The sequence below is a fragment of the Schistocerca nitens genome, chromosome 1, assembly GCF_023898315.1.
Source record: "Schistocerca nitens isolate TAMUIC-IGC-003100 chromosome 1, iqSchNite1.1, whole genome shotgun sequence".
NCBI lineage: Eukaryota > Metazoa > Arthropoda > Insecta > Orthoptera > Acrididae > Schistocerca > Schistocerca nitens.
In genome coordinates this window covers 703,365,176-703,382,677 of record NC_064614.1, presented here as the reverse complement: position 1 = coordinate 703,382,677, position 17,502 = coordinate 703,365,176, and the positions used below count along the sequence as shown (strand labels likewise).

The 17,502-nt window shown below is 39.2% G+C and overlaps 1 protein-coding gene across 5 annotated transcripts in view; it reads left to right on the top strand.

Moving 5' to 3' along the window:
* Positions 1 to 17,502, top strand: part of LOC126259607 (pantothenate kinase 3) — a 177,767-nt gene that overhangs the window by 85,125 nt on the left and 75,140 nt on the right. Inside the window, exon 1 of one of the 5 annotated variants that reach the window (XM_049956537.1) lies at positions 13,014 to 13,165. The exons of 3 other annotated variants lie outside the window; for them this stretch is intronic. The gene's annotated coding sequence lies outside the window, so the exon portion shown is untranslated. Of the gene's footprint in view, positions 1 to 13,013; positions 13,166 to 13,327; positions 13,467 to 17,502 lie in introns of those variants that run through there. One more of the 5 variants, XM_049956546.1, reaches the window with a different exon arrangement.

The window sequence follows — 17,502 nt, the reverse complement described above, 5'->3', positions numbered from 1 at the left end:
TAGATCCTCCAAGCCAGTCCCTAGATACAGTGCTGGGGGTGTGACGCGACAATCAGGCCACGTGTACGGGCCTTGTGTCCCATAGCGACTACCGCATCAGGCCATGTATACAGACCTCGCATCCCAAAAGGTTTAAGGCTGGTCCACACACATCGATCTGCCTGACAGACATCTGCCCAAGTGGTGAGACATGGAATAAATCACTGCAAATCTGGTGAGTTCACATGTTACAAACTCCAGTCTACTGCTGACAGGTACTGTCGGTCTAGGAAAGACATTTCAGTGGAAAGTGACTAAGCTGTTGCGTAATTATTTGTGGATGTGTAAGGAAAAAGTTAACTATATTTTAACGCTCATAATCCCTTGTATAGTATGGAAAAATACTTGTATGAGGAGAGCAGTTACTGCCCATGAGCAGCTGATGCTGATGTTAATAAGTACTGGTATCTCAATTCTGTAATATACCAATTCTGACAAATTATAGATAATATCTTAACAGTTTTAGACATGTTTGCAATCTAATCTGTTCTTAGAAGATATAAGTAAAAATAGTTTAGTTCATTTCTGTGTCAGGATTTTAATTTAATGTCTGAAGTCTACCAACAACCTATTATAGACATTCACACCAGAATATAAATCTACATTCTGATCTCATGAGAAACAGGGACTCATAGTCTATCTCAAAAGTTTTACTTCTGGTGTTGTGGTAGTGAATTCTGTAGTTCACATTTAAATCACTCTTCTAATGAACGATATATTAATTTAGGAAATAAAGCATGTGTAAGAATACCTATATCCCCAAAACGAGTTCTGCAAGATCTTCCATTATCAGCTTAACACAAGATTCTGGATGCACTTTTCTTTATAATAAATAGGGCCTGCTTTTGTTTGCTACACTGTCATGTAAAATTATGCTGTAGGACAGAGGTGAGTGAAAATACTCTAACAATCCCTTTACTGGGTCAACATAATGAGACAGATTGCTAACTACAAAGCAAGCATAACTAGAATTTCGGTTCAGTTATCCATGTACTAATGACACATCAGTTTGATGAAATGTTTTCTATCGGTAACATCCACAAGAGGGCTTGAGTAAAACTTTGAGTTAATATCTGCAGCCATTTCCCTCAATTATTATGTATATGCTTCTTATCTTACAGATCAGCGAACACAGTTTCAAAAGACAAGCAATAGTTAGTATTAACTATAAGATAAATCTAAAGCTGTGTTTCAGATGATCCATCGTCATTGGAATGCCTCAGAATAGTTTGTCAGCAAACTCATGAGTAAATAGCGGTTTTGGTAGGGAAGTGGCGCTCCCAGGAGGTACCCTTCTTCTGCACTAATGACATACCCAAAATCAGTTGCCTGTTTCCTGGCCGAAAGTGTGGTTCAGCTTGCAGTAATTTACGTTGATTTGTGCGATTTTAGTTACTAGAGTAAGTCAGTTCAGTTTGTAAATTTTGTGATACTCTTAGTTATTCAGAAGCGATGGATACGCACACTAGATGGCGAGAAACTGTGCATAATACAAATAGAGGTATTTTCGAAGTAGAGAGCATTCATTCGTCAATGTAATTACAGCATGTGTTAAAGAATTGAATCAAAAAGAGGTGTTGGTTAACGTTGCGAGTCCCTACCAAAGGCCTGAATTTTTTACAAAAGTCACGAAAGGATGTATCAGAAAGAAAGGTGAAAATAAACCACATGGTTTACTCGAATCGCCTAGAATGAACACTAACACTTTTAGGAGGAAGCCCATCGTTAAAGGCAGCTATAAAAAATCGGTAATTCAGGAAACGATAGAGGAATTTTATATCAGTCAAATAAATAAGTAAATCAATAGTGCCAACATTACACAAATTACTTATTCCAATAAAACAAAAAATCCATTTTCCATGGTAGAAAGTTGTTTCGCACAATACACTGCGTAAAATGAGATTTCTCACAAAGAAATCTGCAACTAAAAGAAAGATTCTGGTAGAAATAACTGATGTAATTGACTGGCTATTCAGATATCTGATATAAGTAAGGAAATTAAAAGAGCAGAAACTTCTTTTATATCGACGAAATTTGGATGGATAACAGTATTATCTTTAGAAAATGAAGTATGGCTCATGGCATTGGTGATATCATGGACAGTGTTAGTGGAAGCAATAGGATTATCGTAGTGAATATTCAATCTAATGCTGGCTTTATTTATTAGTCTGCATCAATGTTATTCCCTTCAGAACATTCACTATTCACTTATGCCAGAGCTTTTTCCAAAATCCGTAACACTTCTGGAACTCAGTCATTGGGACAGCTTTAGTCCTCTCAGTGACGTGTATTTAATCTCATTTATACTTGTAAAAGACTGCCATTTACAGTTTTCTTTATTTTTGGGAACAAATAAAAGTGACATAAACCGAATATGCAAGGAGGAGATTGGTGTTTTAACATTCCATCGATAATGAGGTCATTAGAGACACAACACAGACTCAGATTAGATAAGGATGGGGAAGAAAAGCGACCGTGCCCTTTCGAAGGAACCATCCCGGCATTTACCTTAAGCGATTTGGGGAAATCACGGAAAACCTAAATCAGGATGGTCGGATGTGGATTTGAAACGTTGTCCTCCCGAGTGCGAGTCCAGTGTACTCATCACTGTGTTACCCCGCTTGGTCTGAATATGGGAGCTAGGGCATCGTTACAATTTTGTCTTTGGGCAAAAATTCACGAATATGCAAAGAAATGTGATGAAGTGCAATATTATGGTGCAAGAACCACGAATTTCTCCACCACGTATCCAGACTTTTCTTAACAGATGGTTTTGTGCACAAGATGTCGAACTTATTTGTATCATGGTCGCACTTGTCGAGCTTTTTTTCGGTTTGTCGATCCAGCTTGCTTCCTTTGGGACGACTGAGCCCCAGATTCAATTTTATACCCGCAACTTATGTTTCGTCACTTATAATGATTCCCTTCAATAGTTCTTTATCGCTATTAACAAGCAATATGCATTCGTCACTATTTTTATTCACTTCAACAACTTCGTAGCAGATTTACCTGTAACAATTCCATTGCATGTGCCAACTGATATGCCACCCTCATCACCGACATCTCTGGTTGCGATTTGGCTATCGTTCACAATCATTTGTTTCGCTTTTTCCATAAGTTCGTCCGTTGATGTGCTGGGGAATCAGGACCCTTGTCTTCTTCAGTGTCCTCACAGCCATCTTTGAAACGCTTATACTACTTGTAAAGCCTTATTTTACTCATAGCAGACTCACCAAAAGAAATGTTCAACACTTATAAATTTCTGATGTCTTTATCCCATTTTTATGAGAGAATTTAATAAAAAGTCTCTAAGCCATTTTTATACAAAATAAATAATCCCTGATACTACCAAAACATCTGTAACCTTTTTGACACCTGGCAACATACTAAATAGCCAATATATCTAAAGTTATACAGATACTATCCAGTTGTAGTTAACACCATGACAAAAAAGTGGTGTGAATCGGGCTAGTACAATACGCAAAATTACAAATTCCTCCTTAGTTTTTAAACACTCTTCGTTTAGCAAGAATTGTTGCTACTCTGTGCAGCCATTCAAAGAAAACTTCTACCTCTTAGTAGCAAGAATAAGCTTTAAATTCAACATAATAATTTAACTATATGGTTTTCAAAATTCTGTTGGAACATAACCACCATTTTAGGAAATACTAGATAAAGATGCATTCTAGTGAACAGGCATTTAGTTCTCTATTTGTTGTAGATATGTACATCCTGACTTCCTACTTATATCAATATAATTTACTCTCTAACATTGTGTTTCAAAAGCATGTAATCATCTGATATATTCTGTGTGGTGCACTTTATATAAAAGTAAATGTTCCTCAAATGTATGTGTATCTGTACACTTCGTTACCACAGATTTAAAGCCTATGTACCATGGGAGCGCATGTACAACTTTGTGGAACAACCAATAGAAGACAGAGTGGGGACTCTTTCGCTCACTCATGAGCTTACAAATAGATTATACCCCCATTTTAAAATGCACTATGCACCTGCAGACGAGAAACACTAGACAGATGAAACAGCTGGCTAAAAGTCATTTTGCGATCCAGATTTGCGGCGATATCCTATTTGTACACTACAGTTTGCTGTGCAGATGTGGTTGGTGCCCACAGCTTTGAGCAATTTTGCTCAAACCTCTAACTCCAACTCCCAGGATTGCACACGTTTCGTATCTGTGCAAATCTCCTGTTCACATGCAACGATCTGTCTGCACAGAAGTGATGTGTGCAAATATTTGTGCAGACAGATCTTTGCATGTGGACAGGCCTTTAGAGACTGATCATGACAGTACATGCTACTAGACTTTTTTCATCTCCTCGTTCTTGGACTTCCTTATTAACGTATTACACGTTTGTTCTGCAATATTCGATGTTATTTAGATAGAAGAGTGTCCTCTGTCAGAAATAAGTTTCTTTGATTTTACGATTTCTGTCTGATCAAAAAACAAGTTAGTTGTGTGTTAGGAAGTCAGTGAATGTGAAAATGACAACCTAATTGAGATGGCATACTGATCTGTAGCGTACCCCAAAGCCTAGATTGCACTGGGAGGTGATTGTAAGTCGCCAAAACAGAATCGAAGGCTTTAGTTAACTGCATTTATATTTTTAGTGATGGAAAATAACAAATATAAGAGACAGTTAAATGAAAACGAGTCAGATGGAAGAAAATGATTAAACTGATTACTATTTCAGAAGTAATCACCATAACTGTTAATATATTTATCCCACTTTGAGAGCAGATGGTCATTATCTTTATGGAAAAATGTTTGTGGTTTGCTATGGAACCACAATTTTAACCAGGTGTTCACCCCTTTGCCCAAATAAATTGATAGCCATGAATGTCTTCCTTCAGCTCTCCAAAAATATGGAAATCGCACTGGAAGAGGTCTTCACTGTATGGAGGATGTGTAAGGGGCCTGGCGAAAATTCTAGAGTGTAGGCGAAACAACCTTGGCAACAAGTGGGCAGGCATTATCCCGCAACAGAACGTGATAACTGTCAACATTCCTAAGTGTTTCGACTTGTTGGTTCACTTTAATTTTTGCCATGTGCCCACCTAACGCTCTGCTTTAATTGTGGCGCTGTTTTTCAGATAGTCAATGAGCAGAGGCGCTTGTAGTCAAGGGAAAAGGTCATCATGCTTTTTCTGGAGCAGGTTTACCTGTTGTTTCGACTGCGCTGGGAAATATGGAAGTAACAGTATAAAAACCACAGTTTCTCAGTTGATATCATACTATTACTACATGCTAACTGATTGGAGTGCCAGCATAGTTTAAGCTGTTAAAAGGCTGCATTTTTTTGCCCTAAAGATTTTCGTAGATTGTTGCATATGGATGGGCTTTTACAGCTTCTTGCATATCACTTACACTCATGTTGCTCTAGTTCACTGTTCGAGAAGTGCTTGATAAGTATATTGGGCTCTGTGATGTAGTGGTAAATCTCAGGTGTGATTGATCACCTTCTGTTTTCCCGAGCTGATACTGTAGTTGTTAAGTGAAATGTCATAGCCACAGAATAGATGTAGTACAGAAAGAAAAGCAGAAGGCAGCTCCTTTGACTTGTATGAAGTAAACCATTATGCTTGATGCCATACTGAAATCGAGTAAATGTGAAATGATAACTGCTTACTACTATGGCTGAAAATGGATATCTTACTAAACGGAACTAATCTGACGAAATGACAACTTTTACAAAATGAAACGCTAATGAAAAAAATTGTGATAAACATCTACTTAAAAACATGTCGCATAAGGTTTTAAATTCATTACTGTTCACATGTGAAAGCTGTGAACTGCCACTGCTTTTAGCTTCAGATAACAATAATGCTACTTTGTTTTATAAATATTGGTTCTTTCCTTGCAGAAATTTAATTCTTACTTACTTTAATTACCTCTTAATTTTTCTTTTCTGATACTTTGAGCTGATAAACTCACCACACTTCTAACAGAAACAACTGTTATGGGACACACTGCAGGAGTTTTGGTGTTCATATCAGTGCCGGAATTTTCATTAATGTTTTCAGCCTGAAAGTAACATATAGGTATTATTTAAATTTTTGTTTGAATGAACAGTCAATAATTGTTATTGACAGCCACCTGAAGTTAATTCAGAATAAATTGTCGAGCATGGATATCCAAAGTGGTTAGGGCAACTGCTTTGACAATAGGAAACTCTGGCTTTGAGTCTCTGTCTGTCACAGATTTTTATGTCACTAATAGGTAATATATCTATAATTAACACAGCTGGCGCCAAGATATTCACATTCAGTGGATTTATAATTAATGTAGGTATTACTTTAAATTAAGACAGTATGCTGCATTAAAATTTAATTTATACAAATATTTTAGCATTTTTCTGTACTCTGTCATTCCTTAGTTGCTTCAAAAATCATGAAGGTATGTTCTGTCTAGGCAACTAATTGAAGGCAATTTGTTTATTGGCATACATGTTTTGCTTCTTTTACTTATGAAGCATCCTCAGTGGATGTCTTCACCATTATTTTCTACCAGCAGTAAATACAAATACACGCTGCATCACAAATTTGAGAAACGAGCATCTACTTGCTCAAACTATTAGCATCTGAGCTGCAAGCCTCATTGCATGTGGCGCTGTGAGACAGTATGTACAAATAAAACAATTTAACTTCTATTTTCTCCATACTCTAGTGAGATGTGGCTTTCTTCCTAACTTCAAAAAGCATTTCGACATATTAACGACATTTAGTACACAGCAATGTATTGCCTAAAATGAACCAAATGTAAAGCAGCTGGGCATTACATTTTTCACTGCAGACCCTTGTAATTTTATGCTGCAGAGTACTGGGATATTAAGTATCACAGTAACTGTGACCAATATTGAGAAGACAAACAGTTCTTGGTCAAGGTGTGATTTGAAACTGTAAGATGCAAAGGAATACAATTTTTTGCTCCAATTTATTTACTTAGAGTCGAATGAGAGGTATTATATACATTAGCGAAGAAATTCACAAATGTGTAGCAAGTCATTTTAAATTTCTTAAGGGAAAAGGAGAACCTCTGAAGACAAACTAATTCTAGGGGTTGATGTAGCTTTGCTTCATTTACATACAGTATTTTTTTTTTACAGTTTAGTGATCTTTTATTGTTTACAGCAAGAAAATCATAAAGCTCATTTTTCTCATGTACTATTATGAGCTGCTTCATGGGAACTGCTCATTACTTTCCTGTGTGGTCTTTTCTCTTACTACTGATCATTATATATTTCTAACTTTGACAGTACATTGAACAATAGTTTATTTGTAGTTAAGCCCAGTAGTAGAAATGCGCAGTTAATAAAATAAACAAAATAAAAACTCATTGTTTTTTCAGTCATACAACACTGAAAAGAATCAAGCACAATAAGAAGCTCAAACCGGAAGGTATTAAAGAGCTTAAAATATCAGTAGAGTCTTACAAAAGTACAATGAAAAATAATATTAGTGTATTGCATCAGCATATTAAGGGATTAAAAAACAAATGGATGAATTTCTTGTTTGTTTAGAAGATAAGAAACAGAGAATGCACTAGGTGTACAATGCCTGTCGGACCATCATATAGTCACAGATATGGAAAAGGTAAATATAAGTGGGTGTGAACTTTCAGCACATGTAAGCAGAGACAAAATGGAAAAAGGAGGAGTTGCAGTGTATATTAAAAGTTATCGTAGTGTGAAAAATTAAAAAAAATTGGTAGAGAAACACATAGAAGCATGTGAGCTTAAACTACATACTGGTAATTTTATACTTGTAATTATGTAACCGTGCCCATGGGGAAATTCCGAAATGTTTCAGACAGAGGGAAACAAATTATAATTTTTGGGGATTTCAATGTAGAGTCTGATAGGAAGAATGAGCTTGAAGTATTACTAAATCCTTTCAATTTGACATGAGTTGTTGATTTTCCTACTCAGGTAATACAGGAAAGCAGCACACCAATAGGAAATATTTTCATAGTCCAAGATAAATTTAATACACATTAGTACTGTTAAGAATGGACTTTCTGAGCATGATGCACAGCTAATTACAGTACATGACATGGCTCCACACAGTAATGCAAAACATTGCTCCAAAGAGGTGTGCTAAAGTAATGATTTAACTACTGCAAATGTAGATTGCAGCAGTTACCTTACGTAATTAAAATATTATATTATTTCACGATACTTTTATGAGTCTTTTTGTAAATAATTTTTTAAGAAAACAGTGAAATGTAATTGTAACACATCATGTAAAAACCATGGCTTACTAAAGGAATAAATATCTTGCAACCAGAAAATGATATCTAACAGCAAAAAAGAGTAATGACAAAGAAACTTTCAAATATTATAAAAACTACTGTACTATTACTAAAGGGATAACATGTCTAGCAACCAGAAAATGAAATGTATTTAACAGCAAGAAAGAGTAATGACCCAGAAACAGCCAAATATTATAAAAACTACTGTATTATATTAGGAAAAGTTATTAAAAAATCCAGAGTTACGTTTTTATATCTGAGATTAGCAACCCTGATAATAAAATTAAGACAATTGTGAATATTGTTGAAAGGGAAACAGAGCATCAAGGAGCACAGGAAGACTGTATTACCATCAAACTGAATGAAAATTATATTAACAGAGTCAGATGTTGAAAATATTTTTAATAATCATTTTTTAAGTGTTGTAGAGAAAATAGGACCCAGGTGTTAATTGCAAAAGTCAAATCTATATATGGAAGAGGCGATATCCCTGCAATTTTGTAAAACTGAAATTCTACCACCTCTCTTTCTGAAGGTAGGAAAATAAATAAACTCACTCAATAGTAAAAGAATGAATTGAACTGATGGCATCTCCAACAAAGAATTAAAAGCTTGTTCCCAACAGATATGTAGGATTCACTGACACATGTAATAGCCCACTGAAACAGGGTATTTTTCCTGATAGCTTGAAATATACTATTGATAAACCATTCCATAATAAAGAGGGGGTAGGTCTGATGCCAACAACTACCATCCAATGCCACAGCTTTGTCCAAAATTATTGGAAAAGCAATGCATTCCCATATTTGTAGAAAATAAGTACTAGTAGAATGCCAATTTGGTTTTCAGTAAGTCTTTTCAACAGAAAATGCAGTATATGCTTTCACTGATAAAACATTAAAACAAAAATCAGCAGAGTGCTCTAACTAGGGAGGTATCAAGAATGATGTCGTACAGGGTTCAGTCTTGGGTCCCTAATTGTTCTGAATATACACTCCTGGAAATTGAAATAAGAACACCGTGAATTCATTGTCCCAGGAAGGGGAAACTTTATTGACACATTCCTGGGGTCAGATACATCACATGATCACACTAACAGAACCACAGGCACATAGACACAGGCAACAGAGCATGCACAATGTCGGCACTAGTACAGTGTATATCCACCTTTCGCAGCAATGCAGGCTGCTATTCTCCCATGGAGACGATCGTAGAGATGCTGGATGTAGTCCTGTGGAACGGCTTGCCATGCCATTTCCACCTGGCGCCTCAGTTGGACCAGCGTTCGTGCTGGACGTGCAGACCGCGTGAGACGACGCTTCATCCAGTCCCAAACACGCTCAATGGGGGACAGATCCGGAGATCTTGCTGGCCAGGGTAGTTGACTTACACCTTCTAGAGCACGTTGGGTGGCACGGGATACATGCGGACGTGCATTGTCCTGTTGGAACAGCAAGTTCCCTTGCCGGTCTAGGAATGGTAGAATGATGGGTTCGATGACGGTTTGGATGTACCGTGCACTATTCAGTGTCCCCTCGACGATCACCAGTGGTGTACGGCCAGTGTAGGAGATCGCTCCCCACACCATGATGCCGGGTGTTGGCCCTGTGTGCCTCGGTCGTATGCAGTCCTGATTGTGGCGCTCACCTGCACGGCGCCAAACACGCATACGACCATCATTGGCACCAAGGCAGAAGCGACTCTCATCGCTGAAGACGACACGTGTCCATTCGTCCCTCCATTCACGCCTGTCGCGACACCACTGGAGGCGAGCTGCACGATGTTGGGGCGTGAGCGGAAGATGGCCTAACGGTGTGCGGGACCGTAGCCCAGCTTCATGGAGACGGTTGCGAATGGTCCTCGCCGATACCCCAGGAGCAACAGTGTCCCTAATTTGCTGGGAAGTGGCGGTGCGGTCCCCTACGGCACAGCGTAGGATCCTACGCTCTTGGCGTGCATCCGTGCGTCGCTGCGGTCCGGTCCCAGGTCGACGGGCACGTGCACCTTCCGCCGACCACTGGCGACAACAACGATGTACTGTGGAGACCTCCCGCCCCACGTGTTGAGCAATTCGGCGGTACCTCCACCCGGCCTCCCGCATGCCCACTATACGCCCTCGCTCAAAGTCCGTCAACTGCACATACGGTTCACGTCCACGCTGTCGCGGCATGCTACCAGTGTTAAAGACTGCGATGGAGCTCCGTATGCCACGGCAAACTGGCAGACACTGACGGCGGCGGTGCACAAATGCTGCGCAGCTAGCGCCATTCGACGGCCAACACCGCGGTTCCTGGTGTGTCCGCTATGCCGTGCGTGTGATCATTGCTTGTACAGCCCTCTCGCAGTGTCCGGAGCAAGTATGGTGGGTCTGACACACCGGTGTCAATGTGTTCTTTTTACATTTCCAGGAGTGTATATTAATGAATTGCCACCCTATATTCATGAAGATGCAAAGCTAGTTACTTTTACCAATAATAAAAGTAATGTAATCACAGCCAACAAACAAAAATTATGTGAGGAAATTGAAAATAATGTCTTTCAGAAATTTATTAAGTGGTTCTCAGCAAATGGACTCTCATTAAATTTTTATATGACACAGTATATACAGTTCTGTACAGTAAATAGCACAACACAAATAGTAAATACAGACTGAACAGAAGTCTGTAACTGAGGCAGAATATTCCAAATTTTTTGGATGTAAGCATTGATGAGAGTTTGAACAGGAAGAAACAGATTGAAAATCTGCTGAAATGTTTGAGTCCTGCTATTTATGCTATTAGGATTATTGCAAATTTTGGTGATAAACATGTCAGCAAATTAGCTTACAATGCCTATTTTCATTCTCTGCTTTCGTATGACATTTTGGGGTAATTCATCATTAAGGAAAAAGCATTCATTGCACAAAAGTATGTAATCAGAATAATAGCTGGAGCTCAGCCAAGATCATCTTGCAGACACTTACTTAAGGAACTAGAGATAGTAGGTTTATATATATAGTAAATACAGACTGAACAGAAGTCTGTAACTGAGGCAGAATATTCCAATATATGGGTTATTAATAACAAATTTCATAACTGAATGCACACACACACACACACACACACACACACACACACACACACACACACACACACACACATATATATATATATATATATATATATATATATATATATATATATATATATATATGTGTGTGTGTGTGTGTGTGTGTGTGCATTCAGTTATGAAATTTGTTATTAATAACCCATATATTGGAATATTCTGCCTCAGTTACAGACTTCTGTTCAGTCTGTATTTACTATATATATAAACCTACTGAATGCACTGAATGCACACACACACACACACACACACACACACACACACACACACATATATATATATATATATATATATATATATATATATATATATATGTGTGTGTGTGTGTGTGTGTGCATTCAGTTATGAAATTTGTTATTAATAACCCATATATTGGAATATTCTGCCTCAGTTACAGACTTCTGTTCAGTCTGTATATATATATATATATATATATATATATATATATATATGTGTGTGTTTGTGTGTGTGTGTGTGTGTGTGTGTGAGTGTGCATTCAGTTATGAAATTTGTTATTAATAACCCATCCCAATTGAAAAGCAATAATGATATGCAACACTAGGTGAAAGTCGATTGTCAATATTTTGGGTTAACTCTTACTTTTGCACAGAAAGGGGCGAATTATGCTGCCACAAAAATGTTTTGTCACTAATCAAACAGCAGCAAAGTCTGACAAATAACTAACCAACATTAAAAAACAAATTAAAATAATATCCGAATAACAACTCCTTCTACCCAATAGACGAATTTTTAGATACAAATCAGTCATCTTGCAACTTATTAAAAAACCTTGAATTATGGCTTGTCAAGACCCTGTTGTTAAACTGACACGTTCTACGTCATTATGAAGTGTCATAATCATGATCTATGGAACAAGTATTAATCTAATGCACTCTAGTGTAATCTGTATCTATTCAACTTTGACTTCAGATTCAGCTGTTAACACAGTTTCAATATGGCAGACGCCCAGAATTTGCGCATGCGCGCTAAATTTCGGCACATGGATTCTGTGTATACACGATTTTATGCCAGAGCGCTGTGGGCGAGTCAGATTGGAAAATAGAATCTGGGAGCGCAGGACGCGATGACCTTTTTTCCGAATATATCCTACTGTATTATCAATAATATGTTGTTTAGATTATGCGACGTAAATGACTCGAAGATCAATAAAGTTCTTCCAAATAAAAATGCGAAACCTATATAATGATGCAGTAACGTTTCCTATGCCTGTACTTTTTAAATTCTGAAGTTCTGCGAAATTCATCGTGTATCCGTAAAATCAATTTTCTTTGTGTCAGAGCTGATCTCAAATTACATCCCAGTCGATAGAGCGTTGATAGTTGACAAAACAATTCTACCCAGTCAAAACACTGATGTACAGGAAATTCTAAATAATGAATTCCAGCCGCAGATTCAGAAATGGCACAGGATGATAAATTTTGACATCAATAGTCATTATAGGTTTTTGCGGACACAAGTAGAAAATATAATTGCCTTACTCTACATAATCTAATATCAACACCATCTTTAACTTGACATTCAGTATATTATATTTTGAAGTCTGCAGCTTGTTCGTGGTAACAATCACCGCATGTTTTGACTTCACTATTGTGTCGCAAAGGGGCATTAATGGCGAGCGCCTGATGGGTTGGAGGGAGAATGACAAAAGAGCAATGGCGTGTGTCGTAATCTTGTCTTCAGATAGTTTGTTTATGTGCTGTATCACAGAGATGAAAGGCGATAAAATAGGTACGTGACTGTTCAACAGTCTTGTTAACAAAAATTTCTTACGTAATGAAACGTAATGCATCGGAACGCGCATGTTTCATCATTTGTTTTGGAAAGGAATATTGCCCCTTGCACCTAACATGTATGTGCAATGTATGGGTGGGCAAGGGTCAAGGCAGATATATTACATAAATCTATAGTTGTTGCTAATCATTCTGAGGCGAGATGCAGTCTGTTAAATTTATCGGCCTTTTGCCGGACATTCGTAATTCTAGTTGGCCTACAGATGAACGCGAGGTGACAAAACTTGTCTTCGGAATTGGTGAGCGTGGAATTTCAGTTATGGTTTATGCCTTACATTTTTGAGACATGATGCTCTGACGAATCCGTAAAATAAATCTTTTATATCCTACGAATTTCTCGGCATTACAGATAGAATTCTGACTCACATTACTTCATGTACTAATTTTTTGGCAGTTGTCATTCGTTTGGTTTCTTCTGCCGGCGTAATTAATTTGACACGTTTGAAGTAAAAGCAAAATTATTGGGTCTGTGTCATTGGTGGATAATAGGAAGATTGAGAACCACTTTTCACGATACTGACAGAGATGGGCGGTTTTTTCATGCCATTCTGTGCATTTTTCATGCCATTTCATGCCAGTCAACTTAATTTTCAAAGATATGTAGTTACTGGATTTGTTAGGGAATGCAAAACGTATATTAATCAATGGTTATGAACATGTTGATGTATACACTTGTTTCTATTGTTTGCTCAACTTGTCAATGTGTAACAAATTTAATTTCGTAATTAACTACCCAATGATATGTGCATGATAAAGAATTGAGTGGAAACTCCATTCTTGACTGAATGTTTCCTGTTCATTAGTACACTTTCAAATTCGTTTTATAGGATGCAAACATAATGGAGTCGAGGCCTACATATTCCTCCAGACTTCCACTCACACTTGCACAGAGTGCCAAGTTACGGTGCGTACATTGAAGTTCAGTCTTTCCTCTCCACTCCCAATCCAGTTACAATCAATTCCTAATCAAATTGCCTCCCGCTATTAATGCGTACCTCTACACAGTACTTGTAAAATAAGACTTTCTGGTACTGTGACCCTCCAGGAGGTGTTTTTTTTTTAATTTAGACTTATTAAAATGTTATTTTAGCACTTTTGTATGCATTTTAGAAGTCTGAATGCATTTGCTTTACATTACTTCAAACACAGCAAAATTACTGTCATTTCACATCTCGAAATCAGTGATGTGGACCATCACAAATCAAGCACTGCTGCTATCCATTCAGTGCCCAAAACTCTTTGTTTGCGCATCACACTCCTCCTCCTTCCCCAACCCCAGTCCCACCCTTACATGGCATATACAAAAGGGGGGGGGGGGCAAATATGGCTAAATAAATATGTTCCTTACCATTGCACATCTTTATGGTTCCAGAATATTCATCCTCTTTCTTCATGTCTGCACAAACTGCCAAGTTCTTGTGTGTATATGGGAGTTCATTTTTCCCCTCCACTCTAATTCCAGATGCTGTCAGTCCCTAACTAAACTGCCTCTTGCCATTTATGGATATCCATACCTAGTCACACAAAAGGAGGGGAAATAAAGAATAGCTAAGTAAACGTGTTTCTTCACAGTTTTATGGTTCAAGAATGATCTTCCACTCTGCAACAGATTGTGCACTGATTTGAAACTTCTTGAAAAATTAGAAATGTATGCCAGACAGGAACTAGAACATGAGACCTTCGCCAATTACTGACAAGTGGAATGGTTACAGTATTTTCAAGTCTTGGTCCTACACACAATTTTATATACCAGGAAGGTTCAGCTTTATGATTATCCTATACCCTTACTTACTTTTGGGGATCTCATTCATCCCACACCTTTGTGTGCCAAGCTGACATCTAACGCTCTATAGGATTATCAAACAAGATTCTTGTAATACAGTTTTCGGCTTTTGACACTACAGACTTGCTTCCATAGTATGTCACCTGAAGACTGTAGCCTATTTCAGTGTTGATTGTAATCTCTGGTCACTGTGAAGGATGGCCAAGTCTCTATAGGTTTTTCTTTGGCTTGAAGTTGGTAGGGGACTGATGACCTCAGATGTTAAGTCCCATAGTGCTCAGAGCCATTTTCTGAAGTTGATGATATTGTTTGTAAAAGAACCAAATGTGTCTCAGATGCATTGCATGTGTTCAGTTTCTGTCATTTATGCAGTCTGATGAAAGTATGCAGTCTGGACTAACAAGTATGTTGTTATAGTGTGAAGTTTTCCTCCCACTGAAATTTGTTATTCATCAGGATAGTGCATTTGAACCAAAGCTGTTAATATTAAATGTAATTTTTCATGCACTCTTCATGATGAAATTTAAGGCCAAATCCTAATCCAACGGCGATTAATTTTAACAGTATTCTCATTTTAAGACTGAGATACTTTGGGAGTAATTTGAGGAACCCAGTAAATTGATGTAGTGCCAGCTTAGTACAGTTTGTTTTCCATTTCTGTGCACACGAGTCACATAATATACCATAGACATTATTATTTTTTAATAAAAAAAAAAGGATGTGGGGTGTTAGCTGTGACTAGTAGTTAGAAGCATATGCATATCATAGCTAACTACAAAAAGGGTAACAGAAGTGAACCACAAAACTACACTCCTGGAAATTGAAATAAGAACACCGTGAATTCATTGTCCCAGGAAGGGGAAACTTTATTGACACATTCCTGGGGTCAGATACATCACATGATCACACTGACAGAACCACAGGCACATAGACACAGGCAACAGAGCATGCACAATGTCGGCACTAGTACAGTGTATATCCACCTTTTGCAGCAATGCAGGCTGCTATTCTCCCATGGAGACGATCGTAGAGATGCTGGATGTAGTCCTGTGGAACGGCTTGCCATGCCATTTCCACCTGGCGCCTCAGTTGGACCAGCGTTCGTGCTGGACGTGCAGACCGCGTGAGACGACGCTTCATCCAGTCCCAAACATGCTCAATGGGGAACAGATCCGGAGATCTTGCTGGCCAGGGTAGTTGACTTACACCTTCTGGAGCATGTTGGGTGGCACGGGATACATGCGGACGTGCATTGTCCTGTTGGAACAGCAAGTTCCCTTGCCGGTCTAGGAATGGTAGAACGATGGGTTCGATGACGGTTTGGATGTACCATGCACTATTCAGTGTCCCCTCGACGATCACCAGTGGTGTACGGCCAGTGTAGGAGATCGCTCCCCACACCATGATGCCGGGTGTTGGCCCTGTGTGCCTCGGTCGTATGCAGTCCTGATTGTGGCGCTCACCTGCACGGCGCCAAACACGCATACGACCATCATTGGCACCAAGGCAGAAGCGACTCTCATCACTGAAGTCGACACGTGTCCATTCGTCCCTCCATTCACGCCTGTCGCGACACCACTGGAGGCGGGCTGCACGATGTTGGGGCGTGAGCGGAAGACGGCCTAATGGTGTGTGGGACCGTAGCCCAGCTTCATGGAGACGGTTGCGAATGGTCCTCGCCGATACCCCAGGAGCAACAGTGTCCCTAATTTGCTGGGAAGTGGCGGTGCGGTCCCCTACGGCACTGCGTAGGATCCTACGCTTTTGGCGTGCATCCGTGCGTCGCTGCGGTCCGGTCCCAGGTCGATGGGCACGTGCACCTTCCGCCGACCACTGGCAACAACATCGATGTACTGTGGAGACCTCCCACCCCACGTGTTGAGCAATTCGGCGGTACGTCCACCCGGCCTCCCGCATGCCCACTATACGCCCTCGCTCAAAGTCCGTCAACTGCACATACGGTTCACGTCCACGCTGTCGCGGCATGCTACCAGTGTTAAAGACTGCGATGGAGCTCCGTATGCCACGGCAAACTGGCTGACACTGACGGCGGCGGTGCACAAATGCTGCGCAGCTAGTGCCATTCGACGGCCAACACCGCGGTTCCTGGTGTGTCCGCTGTGCCGTGCGTGTGATCATTGCTTGTACAGCCCTCTCGCAGTGTCTGGAGCAAGTATGGTGGGTCTGACACACCGGTGTCAATGTGTTCTTTTTTCCATTTCCAGGAGTGTATAATCCAATGTTATTAACATTCGTCTGTTCCAGAATCATAGAACATACTCTAAATTCAGATGTGATGTGATACCGAAAACAATGTTCATTCGAAACTCGGTTTGCACTTATCTCACAAGACGTCCTGTACACCATGGATCAAGGCAGTTGGGTAGATACAGCATTTATTGATCCCCAGTAAGCAGTTGTCTCAGTTCCACTTAAGTGACGTTAATAAAAGTGCTACCATATTGGGTATCAAATGAAATTTGTGAATGGAT